Genomic DNA, 18655 nt, shown 5'->3' on the forward strand with positions numbered 1-18655 from the left:
GTCTTCGCAGAAAGAAGAACAGGGTCAGAAAAAAGCAAATTATTTTCAAGAGGAACAGATGTAAAGTTCTACATTTAGACGGGAAAAATCAGATACAGGTTGAGTGAAACCTAGCTTGACAGAAATATGTACAAAAAGGATCTAGGGATTTTTGTAAGCCACAAAAAGATATTCAAGAAGGGTCACTTATTTTTCCAGGTGCTGCACTACACACTCAGGGGAGCTCTAGAAAGGCACTTTAGTGTATGTGGATAGTGCTTTTTCATGTCATCATCCAAATACAGGGACAGTGAGGAATCATTTCTCTCCAGGTGATGGTGGTGTGTTGATGGGGATCATTTGAGCCTTTCTAGCTAGGCCAAAGAATGGAGTTTGTTTCCTTTGTCCATTGCATTGGGTAAAATGGGAGGCAGTCTCTGAAGAGTGAGCCTGCCCACTGCTTCTGTTGTACAGCCCACTTCTCACTCCCATGTCTTAACTGGGTGTGTATTTATTTCTTGATTTATTTTAGATATTTCTGTATCACCTCCCAGCCCACAAGGGCTCCTGAGGTGATAAAGAAAAAAAAAAAACCAATTAAAACAATACCAAGATTAAAAAAAAATCAAAAACACCTTATAAAATACTCTTTTAAAACTCTTAAAAGTAGTCTAAAAACAATACTAGAATCCAATTTTAAAACAATTAAAACAGCAATTTAAACTCTGACTGCTGTGCAGAACAACACTGTTTGGGCTGCCTGCCAGAAGCTTTAAAAAGATGGGCCCAGCATAACTTCCTTGGGTAGAGACTTCCACAGTTGAGATGCTGCTACAGAAAAAGTCTGTTATCTGTATTCACCAACCTAATTTTACAAGGTGTTGGGACACTCAGCAGGACCTCCTCTGAAGATCTCAAAATTCTGGCAGGATTGTATAGGAGGAAGTGGTCTTTCAGATATCTTGGCTCCAAATTCTTTAGGGATTTGTCGGTCAGTGCCAGCACCTTGTCTTGATCTCAGGAGAAAATTGCAACTTTGGAAGACATGTAGATATAGAGAAATATGAGAGATTGTAGTGGCTCTCTCAAGCAGAGTATCCGTTATGCTAAGAGGCAGAAGTCGAACAGTTCAACAACCTGGTCCTCACAACCCCCACAAGATCTAGCAGAGAAAGAAATCAAACTTAGGTCCAAAACACACTGGATAAATAATCTAGTTTGAGACCTCTTATCACACATGCTACATGGAAGACAGGAGGAGAAAGCGAGAGAGAGCAGATGAGACCCCAGAGAACAAAGGCTAAAAGTGATGCAGGAAAAGAGTGAGAGTGAACAAACAGGATATTAATTAAACTCCTAGAGAGCAAGATACAATCTAACTACTAGTATATCTAGGCATGCAAAGACTAACTGTAATGTGGTCTCTAAAAAGTACACCTGACACTAATCTGGCAGCTGCATTTTGCACTAGCCGCAGCTCCCAGCTTTTCAAGGGCAACCTCACATAGAGTGCATTACAGTAGTCTAACTGGGAAGTAACTGAGGCATGAACTATCATGGCCAGATCTGCCTTCCTCAAGAAAGGGCACAGCTGGCATGCCAGACGAAGATAGGCAAAGGCACTCCTGGCCACCGTAGCAACTTGACTTTCCAGGAACAGCACTGGGTTCAAGAGCATGCACACACACACACGCACACACCAAGCTACAAACCTGATTTTTCCAGAGGGATGCAGCCTCATCCAGAACTGGCTACAATCCCAATCCCAGGTTGGTTTTCTTACTGACCAGCAGCAGTTCTGTCTTGTTTGGATGAACCTTCAGCCTGTTCAGCCACATCTAGTTCTTTACTGCATCCAGACAATAATTCAGTACTGTCATCGCCTCCTTGGCATATCATCAGCATACTAGTGACACCCAATCGCAAAGCTCCAAATGACCGCTCCCAGCAGCTTCATGCAGATGTTAAAAAGTACAGGAGACAGTATTGACCCCTGTAAAACCCCAATGGCTAATGACCAAAAGGTTGAACAACAGTCCCTCAGCACCATCCACTAGGAATGTTCATCCAAAAAAGACAAGAACCACTGCAAGGCAATGCTCCCAAATCCTATAACAGCCAAATAACCCAGAAGGATACCATGGGAGATGGTATCAAATGCCACTGAAAGATCCAGGATGAACAGGGATGAACTCCCCTTTCCAACCTCTGGTGTAGGTCATCCACCAAGGTGACCAAGGCTGTTTCTGTGCTATAATCAGTCATAAACCCAGATTGGAATAGATCCGGGTAATCCATTCCATCCAAGAAAAACTGGAATTGTGTTGCCACCACTCGCTCTAAGACCTTATTTAGAAAAAGAAGATTAGAGACTGGCCGATATAATTACCTAGGAAAGTAGGGCCAAATGAAGGTTTTGAATGAACGTGAGCTTGTTCTACCTCCTCCACTATACATCCCCACTGCCCATTATGACTGAAATTGCAGCACCTCTTCTATTTTCTGAGCATATATTTGGCTGACCAGAAACACAGGACAAACAAACTATCATAAACACACAGGTCAGTTTAGCCTGAAGCACTCCAAATATAGTCAAAGCTGATCTTGTAAAATTCTGTTCAATAGGTGGCCCATTTTTTTATTTATAGAGCAGAACATGTTCTGGCAAAAGCGTCCCAAGACCAAGGTATAGTAGTTTGTCTTGTTCTGCTGTATATTCCATTTAGATCCAGTAGGCAAAGCAAGACTCCATTATACCTCCGGCTAAGAGCCACAGGGCAAGAGCAACAACTCTGTCAAGATGCCTGACTTAACAATACCTGCATGGAGAAGGAGCCATATACAGTCTCAACAGCTCAGGAACTAAGGGGCTGTGCAGACTGGCATCTTTGGCCGGCCTGGGAGAGGAGTCGGGGCATGGCGTCTACACAATGCAGGCCCTGGCTCTGCCCCCAGGTCGACGTGATGCCGTGTGCCACACCACATGGTGCGCAGTATCACAGCACTACTCTGGTGCTGCATCTACATGATGCAGCACCAAAGGAGCGCAGAAAAGCTGCATGCCAGCAGCTATGGTGCCCTTTCCAGGGCACAAAAAGGAGCCACTTTTTGCAGCTCCTTTTTGTGCCACAGAAAGGAGAGATGTGCAGTTGCCGTGGCCCCAATCCAGCGCAGATAGAGGCGGCTGCAAGCCGTCCCTTAGAGATGGTCTGCACAGCCTCTATGTAAGCTACCTTAACTGTAGGAAGAAATAAGAACGAGATTCCTTAGATAAATAAATACTTTACTGCATTTGCCCTTCCCTCTTTGAAAGGAACAATCTCTACTTTTGAATATACAGTTGGGAAGTGTGATGGGGTGAATGCAATAGAAATAGCAGGTACATTTCTGTACCACTTATCAGTGCACTTAAGCATTCCCTAAGCAGTTTACAAGGATACAAGGCTGAGTGGACCCTGGAGGCCTGCCTGGAATCAAACTCACAGCCCTGTGACTGTGAATGCCTGCAATACTGACATTTAACCACTGTGCCACCAGGGAACGCAGTCACCACAGCAATCATGAACAGGGTAGCGAGGTCAATGTGGTAAGGAAGAGAAGATTTTTAAAAAACTCTCCCTACCCAAGGCCTGGAACAACTGACTAATATGATCAGAAGAAACACGCTCAACAAGTCATTTGTGTCTCCACCAAGTGGTGAATCTCATTCAGATTAGTAGCCTTATAAACAGGAAAGCATTTGCAATTTCTCTTTTAAAGGACCTTCCTACCTTGAAGCAGAGATAGCAAACTCTGTTAGGATAAATAATTTGTTAATTCCCAGAATGCAGCATTTTCTTTAATGTTACTTTCATGGGGGAAATATTTTTTTTTGTTTTTTAAATCAGGATCAGTAGTGGGGGGAATCTCACAGGTGTGTCTGTTCTGTTGCATTTGTTGGCCACAAGGAAAGTCAAGAAGCAAAATAAAACAGCTAGAAATCAACAATCTCAGTAGTCAAACTGCATGAATTTTGTAGCAACATCATGATTTCTTGTCCACAACTCAAATCTGACACAAAGCACAGAGTTCTGTTTAATTAAGAATCGGGATGGGAGGAGGGGGTCTTTTTCCAGAGCACCAGCAAACATCCAGGAACTGATGCAGCCTGTGAACCTGGGAGCGGTTCCACCTTCAGCTGGACAGGTTTCCTGTTTGGCCAGTGACACAGGGAGCCTCCCAGTGTCCTGACACTGGAAAGGAAACAGGAAGCTGCTGCTGAGCCTGAGATTAGTTAAGGGCCATTCATTCAGATTCAAAGTCCAGTGTTCTAGTCCCACTTCCAACAGAAGGACAAGTTCCTGCTGTCATTTAGATCCAATTTTTTATTATTATTTTTATTTTCACATTTTTAATTGTTTAAATGCACAAAATAGCTATGTGCAAGTCAATGGAACAGGAAATTTCTGTGTGTAACTGAACACTGGATTTGGGCTGGGAGCAGGCTGATTTTTGTTACAACCCAAGGGATAGTTTGTATGTGCAATATTGAGACAAAACCACATTATATGCTATCTTACTCTTTCAGTCTTCTCTACCTTACTCATAGGACGTACTATAAACAATGCACCATTAGCAGTAGACTACACTGAAGGGTATCTGTAACCCATTTTGACACAGTCTGTGCCCATTCCCACCTGTGACATCTAATGCACTGAATTGCCACTGGTAATTGTATATAGCTGTTTATCTAAGCATTGGGTGATGTAGTTGAGACAGGTCCAGTGGATGTCCTGCTTGTCCCATATTATTGGATAAGTTTCAATTTGTGCAACCTGAGGATGTGGATAGGATCCTTGGAGAAGTGAGGGCCACCATGTGCATACTGGATCCTTGCCCTTCCTGGCTTCTGAAATAAGCTAGAGGGGGACTGGCTGAGTGGTGAACGCTTCACTGCAGCAAGGCAAATTTCCATCCTGCCTAAAGGAGGCTGTGGTGGGGCCATTATTGAAAAAGACCTCATTGGATCCCACCATTCTGGATAGCTATCGGCCAGTCTCTAACATTCCATTCTTGGGCAAGGTTCTGGAGTGAGTGGTGGCCTCCCAGCTCCAGGGATTTGTGGATGGAACAGATTATCTAGATCCATTTCAATCTAGCTTCAGACCTGGCTATGGCACAGAGACAGCTTTGGTCACCTTGATGGATGACATACGCAGGGAATTGGAAAGGGGGAGTGTGTCCCTGTTGGTTTTCCTGGCCCTCTCAGCAGCTTTCGATACCATCAACCATGGTATCCTTCCGAGCTGCCTTTCTGGGCTGGGACTTGGGGGCACTGCTATGCAGTGGTTCTAGTCTTTCTTAGAGGGGCAGACCCAGAAGGATTCCTTTTTGACTCCTTGGCTGCTAGCCTGTGGGATCCTACAGGGTTCTGTGTTGTCCCTCATGTTGTTTAATATCTACATAAAACTGCTGGGAGAGGTCATCCTCTCCAGAGTTTTGGGATACAGTGTCATCAGTATGGAGATGACACCCAACTCTATCTCTCCTTTAAGCTGTCTCTGTGCTGAGCCAGTGTCTGCTGTCAGTAATGGACTGGATAAAGGCAAACAAACTGAAACTTAATCCAGACAAGATAGAGGTGCTCCAGGTCAGTTGTAAGGCAGATCAGGGAACTGGGGCTTTGCCTGAGCTGGATGGGGTTACACTCCCCCTGAAATCTCAGGCGCGCATCTTGGGTCTGCTCCTGAACTCCACTCTGAGCCTGGAAACCCAGGTTTCAGCAGTGGCCAGGAGTGCATTTGCACAGTTAAAACTAGTGCGCCAGCTGCACCCATTCCTTGAGACGTCAGATCTGGCTATGGTGACACATGCCTTAGTTACATCCCGTTTGGACTACTGTAACACACTCCATAAGGGGCTGCCTTAGGAAACTCTTCGTAAAGTTCAGCGGGTTCAAAATGCTGAAGCTAGAATGCTGACCAGAGCTGGTTATAGGGAGCATATAACTCGTGTATTGAAACAGCTTCACTGACCACTGGTTCGTTTCCAAGCACAATTCAAAGTGCTGGTCATGACCTATAAAGCCTTACACATCTTAGGTCCAGACTATTTGAGAGACCATATCTCCCCATACAAACCTCCTAGAGCCCTAAGATCCTATCTTTCTCTCAGTCCCACCAGCATCCCAGGCTCATTTGGTGAGAACACGAGAGAGAGCATTCTCAGTGGCTGCGCCCACCCTGTGGAACTCCCTTCCATGGGAGGCTAGGCTGGCCCCCTCCCTGCTGGGCTTCCGCTGGCAAGCAAAAACATTTTTATTCCAGCAAGCTTTTTAAAATCATGCAGGCCTGGTTTTATTTTGGGCAGGGGGGGGGGGTGTGTTTAGGTTATTTTTAACCTTTGTATGTTTTAAATTTTGTATGCTTAAATTTTTAAAACTTTTTACTGTTTTAATTAGGCTATTTTAAGTGTTTTTTAAAATGTTGTTTTAATGTGTTTTTATATTGTGAGCCACTTTGGGTCTCTTTTTGGGAGAAAGGCAGGATAAAATTAGAATTAATAATAATTATTATTATTATTATTATTATTATTATTATTATTTAAAAAACAAAAAGTTACATACAATTGCCAATGGCAATTAATCAAATCAAACATTGGAGATTATCGCATTGCCTTTTTCCTGATCTGGGCATGGGCTGAGACCGGGATGGGAAGATGTGCTACCACACAGCTTTGTGGCCAAATTGTTACCATCCCGTACTTGATTGGAATGGCTTCCATGACAGAAAAGATGTGTTTTTAGCCAGGGACAGAAGAAGGAATGGATGGTAACACATGTTCCCAGCCTGGTACCTTATAGCACACATTTCCCCCCCATTATGGGCATGGGAAGAGGATGCTCGGGGACGTGCGAGGCCAAGAAAAACTGCATTTTACCTCACATCAAAGTGTCCTCAAAATGGCCCCATTCTGTCACCCGGCACCAAGCCATTCCCATTCAGGACTGAGGTGTGTCATTTGATCGGCTGGAAGATTTCCAACCGAGGCAAAGGACGTGCCTCAGTCCTGAATGGGAACGGCTTGGTGCCGGGTGACAGAATGGGGCCATTTTGAGGACACTTTGGTGTGCGGTAAAATGCGTTTTTTCTTGGCCTTGTGCGGCCCTGAGTGGCCCCTTCCCTTTCCCATAACTGGGGGGGAAATGTGTGTGATAAGGTACCTGGTCTCAGCCCATGCCCAGATTGGGAAAAAGCAGGTAGTAGTGCAATAATCTCCATTTAAATATGTCACATAAAAAGAGGCTCTAGTTAGAAAGAGGAAGAACTTTTTAAGACTGCTTATACTTTCTGGTGTTCAATAACTGGTGTTCAATCTCTACTGTCTAAGAATCTATATCAATAGGGAGATCTATGAGCAGCTTGCACTTCTACTCAGAGGTGCATATCAAAACTGGTTTCTGTTTTCTGAACCTGGAAACCACCTATACAAACAATAAAATGCTGTTTTCCCATCTGTGTGTTGTACTGAAGCTTAAGAATAGCAGTCATTTTGACTCTAGCTGCTATAAGATTTACACCCAAAAGTGTTAGTTTCATGTTATAAAGTTTGGGAAAATTTTAGCAGGGATTATTATACTTTACATTTCACAAGTGCTTACAAGACTGAACTGAAACCTACTGGTGGAAAAATCTGGATGGGTCTTTTGTCTGATGCAGCAGTGCTTCGCTTTATGTTTTCATGGTAGTGCTGATGGGGCCCTGCCATCAAAATGAAGGAGCCCTGCTGGTTCAGACCAAAAGCTTGCAACTTGTCTACATACTAACCAAGCAGATGAAGGGTGACAAGGCAAGTGACACTTCGCTGCTTGTTCCTGCTTTTTATAATTGTCATGAACCACCTAGAGCTGATTGCTTTTTCTGAAAAAAGTTTGTTGTTGTTTTTTAAAAGGTATACTTTATGTCTTTAATGAAAATACTTATACACTTTGTTCAGGGCTATCATTGTATCCCTGCCTGATTGTTCTCAGAGGGGCGGGATACAAATAAATTTTATTATTTATTATTATTTTATTATCATGGATGGAAATAATTCCTTAGTTCTGAGCAATAATTCAAAAATCAGTAAGCTTTTCACATCTCACATCTATAGCAGCAGCTGGTGGCAAACTTATATAGGGCCTACTCAACTTCATTTTTAAACTAAAGTGCTGTCACTGAAGAGCAACATTTTTTCCCTCTTATTTGCAAGAACCGAATGACATTTTCAGCCCATTATGACAGGATTATGTCTTCCAGATGGCGAAAAATATACCTGTAAATCTGTTGATTGTTTGTTTGTTTGATGAATTGGATAAAATCTTCAGGGATGGCTGCCCTTTTTGATGGGATGGCACCTGCCAAATTTCAGATCAATAGGTACCAGACGCCTTGTGCAGGAGCAGCCTTCACACTTAGGCCTGTTACAGACTGCCAAAATAAAGCTGCTTCGGGTCTCTTTGGAGGTATGCTATTTAAATGATGCATGGGTCCTAAGAGTCCGGAGGTCGCGCCAAAGCCACACTCCATTCCTAAGCACTGGAGTGCAGCTTTGGTGCAGCTTCCGGATTCTTAGGATGCATGCATCATTTAAACTGCATACCTCCAAAGAGACCCCAAGCAGCTTTATTTTGGCAGTCTGTAACAGGCCTTAGAGAGTTTGCAACATAAGAACAGTCTTAGCAGCCTCTCCAGTGCTTTTGTGGAATATTTTTCTGAAAATGATACATACCACAGAGGGGTCTCTAGTTAGGAAATCTTGAAAATTCCCAAAGGATTGGTATAGTGAAAAATGCAGTGATTTTTTTTTAAGATGAAACAGTAACAGATGATTGAATTCCCTTTTAAAAAAAAAAAAACACTGTTGTGTTTTGACCATTTGTGTGAAAGAAAAGCATACCTCACTGGAGGTATCATAGCCAAGAGGCCTGCAAATTTCAGAAAAATATAATTAAAGGCTAGAGTTAGAATTAAAGAAAAACAGTTTAAGGCTTCTTCTTTCTTTGTCTTCTAGGCAGTTGACACCAAAGTCACTGAAAGTTCGATAGCTGAATGATGAGTGTGAACCACCCATTGGCAGACACAGCATGACTTGAACATCCAGCATTTGTCAAGCAGTCACACAACGCAGTTCTCTCCCAGGTCTCACAGACTCTTATTCTCCCCAATTTATCCTCTTAACAGTCATTGAGATAGGTCAGATAGAGCAAGGATGTTTGGTTGGATTAAGACATCTTGGAGCTGCAAGAGAAAAATATTACTGAGATTGTCACCAGCAGGCATACTACAAAACCTACCTATGGTTGCTTAGGAACACGCCTAGTGAGGATAATATAGGACAGGTGTTATGGTATTGCAGTTGAAAAGAAGTAATAAGTGAAAGAGAGAAGCACCCACTTCCAGCATGCCACTTCATTACTTCAGACTAAATCCTCCCAACATCGGCTTGCAATAAAAAAAGATTTGTGGGTTAAGGTCTCTGAGCTCACTTGTCTAATGTGGAGTGTTTTTCAGACAGAGGGCTTCTCACATTAGCCATCGGAAGATGTTGTGTAGCTATTCCATTTTGTACTCCTTACAAATTAAACAAAGCCTTTTATTCCATTTTGCTATTTTAAAAAATGCTTTTCCTCCTTGGTGAAAAAACAAAACAAAAGAAGCAGTAGAACAGCAAGTGAAGGTCCTTCTGAGTAGATGACGACATTATCTGAAACCCACATAAATTCCATTGAGGGAGGGAGATGGCATGATCAAGTGCGTGTCTGAAACTGGTCTTGGTTTTCTGAGCACATTATAGAGGGGAACAAGCACTGGCCTCCAAGTGAATGCAATATAAATAATTAAATAACTCACTGCTGCTCAAAATCAGTCATTTCCTTCTATCACATCACCAAGATGCACCTTTTCATGGTAACTCTTAATTATCTATGAAACTGCTGGATTATTTTCAAAATCTGCTTGGACATTTCTGAAGCAGAATCCATTGCTAGGAAATAAGCCCCACATCCCAAGTCATCTGCAATAGTAGCACTCTCCCCTCTGCTACAGGGAGAGGCAGGATACAAAAAATGTTGTTGTTGTTGTTGTTATCTCCCTACGCCATCTTCCAAGTTGACCTACATTGCAAGAAAGAAGGAGGCATAGATCAGCTCACAAGAGGACTACTCCAGCAACACAGTAATATGTCAATGTTAACCATATGTATGAATGAACTGACTCCCCTGTTAAGTACCATTAGCATGAGGCAGGCCTTTTGTGGGATGTTTACATGAAGAAGATCTTTAGCCACAGGTGCAGTCAGGTTAACTTTTGTTTAACTTCTGTAAACTAATGTTTCAGTTTAATCTTTTTAAAATTATTGTAAACCACCTTGAATCCCCTCTCAGGAGAAAAGCAGGATATTAAATAAATAAATAAATAAATAGATTGAAAATGTGATTATTAGGTGCAGCAAATCCAGCCAAATTGCAACTGCTTTATTAGAATGAAAAGCAGTTAGGGCCTTTACAGACCATCCTGAAAGGCCAGCCTAGGGGTAGAGTCGGGGCTCAGCATCCTGACAATGCACACTGGACTCCACCACCATCCCGGGAGCCCTGACACTGCATGCCACTCCAGAAGGTACATGGCATCATGGCGCACCTCCAGTGCTGCGTCCAGATGATGCAGCACTGAAGGAGTGCCATGCAGCCATGCCGCCACAGCTATGGTGCCCTTTTGAGGGTGCAAAAAGGAGCTGCTTTTTGTGGCTCCGTTTTGCACCCTCGAAGGGCCAGATTGGGTCCATGGTGTGAGACTGCCATGGCCCCAATCCAGCGTGAAAAGGGGCAGCCTGTAGAGCCCCTTAGTCCTCATGAGCACAGTGTCAGCTACAGAAGGGTTGGATTGCAACCAATTCTAATCTCCAAGCATTATGACTCCTGTAAATGTTTGTTCCTTCTAAATCAATTTCGGGCTGTGGACTGAGTGAGCCACATCAATGTCCCTTTTCCTGAATGCACAGCTATAATGCGCTGATGTCATTATGGGTTGTAGGGGATGCAGACTGCACTGGGTGACACCTAGTTGGGCCCTGCTCCCACTGCGGGGTGAGAAGGAGCATACATGCCCCTTGTGAGCAAGAGACTGCTGCCATGGTGAGGGAGAAGGGTGATTGCACCCTTTTGGCTGCCACCACCCCCTCGGCAGCCCCCTCCCACACTGGGTGACACCAGGGGAGGGGACGCCAGTGCTTTAATGATTTAAGAAAAAATGCAAAACTAAATAATGCTGTTTAAAGCAAAAGAGACCCAAGTTTTCCAGCCTTTTAATGCGTGCAATTGCAAGGGAAGGCATGAATACAGTATGCCCAATTGCTCCATCCCTGCAACAGTTTTGCCAAGGAGAAAGAGGCTTTGGGATTGCTAACAAGCACTAGACAGTTATTTGTAAATTGGATTGAAATGTGAACTTTAATACAATAATGACATTAAACTTCATTCAGGGTCTGGCTGTTCTGCACTGACGTCTTGCTACCAAATGCTTGATCATTAATAATCAATCCATCAATAACTTCAGTACAGCAGCCATTTTGGCCTCTATCAAGGGATCATGAAGTGAGGCCAGGGGGACTTCCCAGACCAGAGAGGTGGACCTGGAGGGGCAGGGGGCCAGGCCTAACCCATGTGAGGTGGCTGAGGCAGCTACATCAACTTCACAAAGGAAAGAAGCTCAGGCCAGGGAGTGCAGGTGGTGGGATTCATGTGGTACAAATTGTGATGCTCAGAGTAAGAGTGGTGCTTCATGCTTCAAATAACTGGTTACATGGGCTGATTTCATATATGACACTTCAGTAGACCCTTGCATCAGTCACCCCAGTTGATTTGGCAATGCCTTTTATTCTGAGGTTAGGCAGAAGAAGGCACATTGGTGCAAGCAGCACCTTTCATCCAGGAGAACATCAAGTCAAGGCTAACAATAAATCACTCCTGAGGGGCTATTTAAGCTTCACTTATGAATACCTGACCAATTTCTTCTGGGGAACTGAAAGCAGCAGGAAGCCAGGAAAACTGCAATGCAAGTGGTAGTTGAGCACTTTACACGTTACATGTACATTATGAGAATAGTGGGAGCATTTTCTCACAAGAAGCTTGAAGCACATCTTGTTTCATTTGGTTTGCAATGCAAATTTAAACACTCTCAGAGTGCTCTTCCAGGTTATAAAATGTTTTCCCTTAACTCTACTCAACAGAACAGAAAGTACTTCAAGATGAAGGGCTCCTCGTGCTGTTGTTTAAAGACGTTGTAGAGCAGGTTAGACTTTTCATCCTTAATGAGTTTTCTCTGGTCAGAAATATGTCAGAAGAAGCAGTGAGAAAACACAGAAAGGTGACAAATAGAAGGGCCTTATCACACGTGGAACAGGAGCTCCAATTCGAAGCAAGGGGGGAGCAGACTCACTTCGGATTCAAGGCAATTCATGTGATGTATTATCATACCTGAGGAATGAAATTGTGGTCTCTGCTTGGGCAAAGCGGAGCGAATGCACATTGTATTACCACATCAGATAGATTCAATGATTTGAATTGGCACCCTTGTGCATGCTCAGTGGGGCTCTGGACTCTGTCATTCTTCCCTGCCTCCTCCTTAGCTGTCATACTTCATCAGGGTGAAGGAGCAGGCAGGGGATGATGGGACAGATGGCAGGGGATCACTGGGGGCAAGATCAGGGTGAAGGAGCAGGCAGGGGATGATGGGACAGGTGGCACGGTGGCAGAGGGGGTGAGATTGGGGTGAAGGGGAGACAGGGGATGATGGGACAGGTCACAAGGGATCACTGGGGGCGAGATGAGGGTGAAGGAGCAGGCAGGGGATGATGGGACCGGTGGCAGGGTGCCAGAGGGGGCGAGAACAACCCCCCATAGAAAGCAATCATTTCTGACAATACATCACATTATAATTTGAATATGCATGGCTAGACCCGCAGTCACTTCAGATCTGAGCTGCAAAACCCCTCGTGTGATAAGGCCCAGAAGACAGTGATGTGTGGACAACCCCTGCTATTTGTGTATCAGGTAGGGTAACTGGAAAACAAAAGCCTTCCCAGGGAGCACCCTAACCCATGTAGAAACAGAATGCAGTAAATATAATATTTTCCTGTTAAAAACATGGGAAGGGCAAGGGCAGGGGGACGGATGCCATCTCCATTGGAGAAGGCTGGAATCAGTACCTTTAGATCAGTACCAAGAGAGCAAAAGCAGTTTTCAGACTGTGTGCACAAAGCAACAACACTTGTGTTAGACATTCATTTGGACAAGCTACTGTCCTTTTTCTTTTTTAGGTACTCACTCTCATTATGTAAGCAAATTCCGTCCTTATCTTATTTATCTATCTGAATTGAGACAAGGATTGTGGGTGTTAAGAACTAATTTAAACTGTTATCAGAGGTTTTGTCTTAAGGATCTGAGATGTTCAGTAGACTGTTCAGCAGAGAGAGAAAAGCAGGAGTGGTTGAAGTACAGTGAATAACATGCTCTTGACTGGAACCTGAGGCCCTTTCACACTATATAGTCTTAGGCTGCATCTGCACTGCAGAAATAATCCAGTTTGACACCACCTTAACTGCCCTGGCTCAATAGTATGGAATTCTGGGATTTGCATTAATTCCAGAATTCCATACCATTGAGCCAAGGCAGTTAAAGTGCTGTCAAAATGGATTATTTCTGTAGTGCGGATGCAGCCATAGTACTGTGGGCCCTTTCAAAATTACAGTGCTGTGGTTTTACTTGAATTGCCGTGCTTCCCTCCTATGGAATTCTGGAATTTGCAGTTTAGGGAGGGACATTTAGAATCATGAGTCAGAGCACACTAGCTACTCCCCAAACTACAAATCCCAGGATTCCATGGGATTTGACTAAAACAATTAAAAGAGCATCATAGCATTATAATTGTTTAGTGTGAAAGGGACCATGGTATTTTTTTTTTTTGGGAGGGGGGGGGACAGGCATTAGCGATTTCTGGCTGAAAATTATTTTAATTGTACTGCACTTTTAATAGTACTGTGCTATTAACATTTTTTAATTGTACTGTGCTTTTAGACAGTCCTAATTTTGGGGGGAAAGTGAGATAGAGATGATGATGATGATGATGATGATGATGATGATGATGATGATGATATTCAAAACACTCTTCTCAGAATTCCATAGGATGGAAGCATAGAAGTTAAAATGGCACTGAAGTGCTATAATTACACAATGTAGATATACACAAATTGACATCAAAAGGATGCAGACTTTAGTCAGAGTTACTAACAAAAACACAGCACTCTTTTAACCAGTACTGAGAAAACATGTAGGTATATAAGATCAAGGTTGCATATTAAACAGTACAGGTACAGAATAGATTCCTGCAGAAATATGCAGTCTTTCATAATAATTGGATTTGAATTTTCACCAGGTGTTCATCTTACAGGGGGAATCTTTTATACCACATTTCCAAACAGGTCTTATTATTCCTTGTTTTGTGAGACTGTGACCTGCACAAATTTAGTTGTGGAGAGTTTTCCTCAGAAGAATTATGAGAAGAAAAATTAGCATAGGTCCTAATATTTCCATATTACTTGCCTGAAATGTCTGACTTTCTGACTAGTATTAACTGCTACTTTATATTCCTTTCTGCTGAAGATGGGAGGCAGGGGTGGGTGCAACATTAATTCAATTAATACTTCACATGTCCCTTTGGGTTAATTGGTGTGGCAGAGGGTTTGTTTTTTTTGCCTCGGACTGTAATCCTAAACACGTTTTCAAGGGAGTGAGCCTACTGACAACACAAAAACACTAAGGCCTGTTACAGACTGCCAAAATAAAGCTGCTTCGAGTCTCTTTGGAGGTATGCTGTTTAAATGATGCATGCACCCTAAGAATCTGGAAGCTGCACCAAAAGCTGCACTCCAGTGCTTAGGAATGGAGTGTGGCTTTGGCGCGACCTCCGGACTCTAAGGACCCATGTATCATTTAAATAGCATACCTCCAAAGAGACCCGAAGCAGCTTTATTTTGGCAGTCTGTAACAGGCCCAAGACTGATTTCTGTGTAAACTAGGATATAATTATGCAGTTAGCTGTTGTGCCACTAGCTGATTTTGTTAGAGTGTATTCTGTTGTTAATGAACGTGTAGATCTCATTATAAATATCCATGTCAATTTGTAAAGTTAATAGCTGGCTGATTTTAAACCCCTTTGACATACAGACAAATTTTTGTCATTCATACCAAATGCAGAATTTATTTTGTCAATTCCAAAATTGACAGAGAATTTTGAGGAGGGTTGAGCATTCTTCATAGGCAATACAGAGCTGTGCCCAAGCAGTGGGAGAAAGGGGGATTTTAAACACCTTGCCAGAGTTTTGGATTAGTGTTCAACAAGAATACCCAACATTGAGTGAAAAGGTTATGAAAGTGCTTCTGCTGTTTGCAAGTACAGTGCTCTACACCGCGTATGACGCGGGTACTCTATACACAGATTTGAGCATATGTAGAGCCGCATGGGAGTGTGCGGGGCACAAGGGGCAGTGTGTCCCATTCGAATAAATGAGGCATGTACCCGTGGCGTGCGCGCACTGCCGCACCACCGCACCGCTGCATGCATGAACCCTATTCATTGGGGCTTGAGCATGCGCGGAATTCGGCTTACGCGGGGGGCAGAACGGATCCCCCACGTAAGCCGAGAGCACGCTGTACGAACCTTTGTAAAATTAAATTTCCACCTCTGGCAACTACAGTGCACCCGTGTCATATGTGGATTCGATATATGCAGCTTTCAGAAGTCATGGTGCGCCCCAGAAGAAGTAATGGGGTGCGTGCCCATGGCACGAGCCCCATTGTTTTTAATGGGGCTCCACCATACATGGGATTTCCCTTCGTGGGGAGGGGGTTTGGAACGGATAAGGATAAGTATCATGTAAGACTTGATATCGCTCTTTCTAATATTACTCCTTGTTTTTGTAAATTTTGCACTCAGAAACAAGTGCATACATCACATTAAGTATACCCATTGTGTCAAGTTGTGTATTGAATTTATTGAAATAAAAATGTTATAATTTGAACAATGCTATTGCCTTATGAAGTGTTAAAATATGAGTTCAGTGGACCCTTGTTATACGCCGGGGTTTGGTTCCAAAATCCCCCATGGATAACAAAATCTGTGGATGCTCAAGTCCCATTAAATATAATGACAGCAAAATGGTGTCCCTTATAAAAATTGGAAAATCAAGATTTCATATTTGAAATTTATACTTTTTTTGAACATTTTCAAACCGTGTATGCTTGAATCTGTGTATAAAAAATCCACGTATAAGAAGGGCCAACTGTATATATATAAAAGTGTGAATAAAAATATGCATACTAAAAAACAAGATATTTTTATTCATATACTATGTCAAGTGGGGGAGGACATGTAGGTGTAAAGGGGAGCCCAGGGTGCATTACTTATGTTCTCCTTCTTTTTGATGGATTAGTCCATTTGGAACAACAACAAGCTCTGCTTTTTCTGTTATCTTTGCTTATGCTTAGTTTCACTTGGGAGGACTCAAAGCATGTGGCTTTTGGCTGGGTTGAGGGATTCACTGTGACAGTGTTCACAAAACTCAGCTTTCCCACGTTTCTTTATTTGTAAACTCTCTAGTACTATAGTGTATGTTGATCCATGTGATCTTCTATCTCTGTACTGCAGAACATAAAACCAATGTGCTTTCTCAGGCCTCACAAAGCTAGGGAAGAATTCTTCTCCCTGACATCCAGTTTTCTTTGCACAGGGACTTTATGCAGGAGGGCACTCAGTCATATGAACTCTCATCTGCCATCTGAAAAATTACAGTCCAGGGACAGGTTTACTGAGGGTCTTTTATATCCTGCTAAATGCACACCCACACTCTGCATATTATATGAACAAACTACTTGCAGACACAATACCAATGGACACATGCACATATATACATTCATAGTGCCAAGCTGAATAATTCCTGTTTCTGGGGTGGGAGAGAGCAACAGGAAGGAAGCCTGTGCTGAACAATGGGAGGAAGTGGAGGAACTGGGAAAAAAAAGACCAAGCAACAGCAGAGGGAGCACATATGGCTTAGAGTGGAGCAGCTTGATTCATGGGGAAACAACATTCTCAGCTATTGAACAAACAAGACTGCTGTGGCTATCTTTTGGCCTTGGAGTTTCGCTCCCAACATGAGTGAAGAGGGTAAGCAAGGGTAAGCATTGCCTAAATTACACTAATATCTATAGATTTAGGCAACCTGGAAGCTGCACTGATCAGATGTTCAGAGCTTTCCTAACTCCAGGGGTGGGACTACCAAAGGGACATTGTGGAGATGATTTGAAGTTATAGCTAAGGGGCAATAAGGAACATCTTCTCCTTGCCAGGGTTCTACTAAGTGGTCCTAGGCAACCTGTAAAGTGCCATGCAAATTTATGGTGCTATATAAATAAACGATGATGATGATGATGATGATGATGATGATGATGATGATGATGACGACGAGGGAATGGGGCTTCAGAGGCTCATTGCAGAGATGATCTGGAGGTATAGCTGAGAGACATTGCAGGGATAATCCTACTGACCTACCCTTAATGTCATGTTTGTAAGCTGCAACCAAGCTAATGTTATGTGAAGCTCTTTGACCACATGGTGTTAAAGGACTATCTTTTATCTTTGCCACCACCATCAACACATTGGTGTGAAATCTGAATGCTAGAGCATGTGAAAGTTTAAGCTGGTTTTAAAGTCTAAACTGGTTTTGTACCATCTTGGGAAGGGTATAGGCAAAATAAGGTGCATAGGGCTAATCTATCTTGGTTTTAAGGCAAAATCAGCACTCATGCATCTTCCAGTAGGGGAAAATGTTTTTGGGAAAAGGAAAAATTAGTGAGGGGCTTCAGGGGAGGGTATGTAGGAAGGGTCTAAAGCTGGGGGAAAAAGTTCTGTGGCCACACACAGGCTTCCCACCCCTGCTTTGAGGTATGAACATGACCCAGGCAAATGAAAAGTACACATTCTGTGTGAGATATTTCCCCATATGACTGAAAACAGGGATGGGCAGAAGGCAAACAGACTGACTGATTAAAGCAATTGTCTACTGTGTCTTTAAAGTAGACCATGGAAACCTGAAATGAGGAGGTCTGTTTTAGAACAGAGGAAGTGCCTTGATTGCTGGTTAGAGAAAGGCCTGTTCAGTTCAGTCAGATGCTTATCAGAGGTTCACAAACAAGACATGAAGCTGATGGTCATCCTCCATTATTTGCACTCAGCATCTTATATTCAGAGAAGTATTGTAAAGAACATAATAATAATAGTAGTGGTGGTGGTAGTAGTAATAATAATACATTTGGAAACCTGCAATATGGGCATTTGTGAAATTTGAAGCAAAAAATAGCAGGAAAATGTTGTGTATCCTTTCCCATGCCGTCTGCCTGCATCTCTGTCCTAAAATATATTTAGTAGAGAGAAGCGGTCGTTATGCTTTTGTTACTGCCATTTGCCTGTCACATCTAGTGTAGCCAAGATTATCATGTGGTAGGCCTGTAATGGTTTGAGGTATTTGTTCCTTCCATATACTATGGTAGAACTTAAATGGAGCAGACTTGGGGGCTGAACAGACCACCCCTAAGAAGCAGCCTGCA

The 18655-nt window shown here is 43.0% G+C and overlaps 1 protein-coding gene across 1 annotated transcript in view; it reads left to right on the top strand.

Moving 5' to 3' along the window:
- The first annotated feature begins 17121 nt into the window (after positions 1-17121).
- Positions 17122-18655, top strand: part of ARAP3 (ArfGAP with RhoGAP domain, ankyrin repeat and PH domain 3) — a 58872-nt gene continuing 57338 nt past the window's right edge. Inside the window, exon 1 of the mRNA XM_089516171.1 lies at positions 17122-17226. The gene's annotated coding sequence lies outside the window, so the exon portion shown is untranslated. The remainder of the gene's footprint in view (positions 17227-18655) is intronic.

This window comes from Sceloporus occidentalis, unplaced genomic scaffold, assembly GCF_023333645.1.
Source record: "Sceloporus occidentalis isolate IW3139 unplaced genomic scaffold, rSceOcc1.0.p SCAF_3, whole genome shotgun sequence".
NCBI lineage: Eukaryota > Metazoa > Chordata > Lepidosauria > Squamata > Phrynosomatidae > Sceloporus > Sceloporus occidentalis.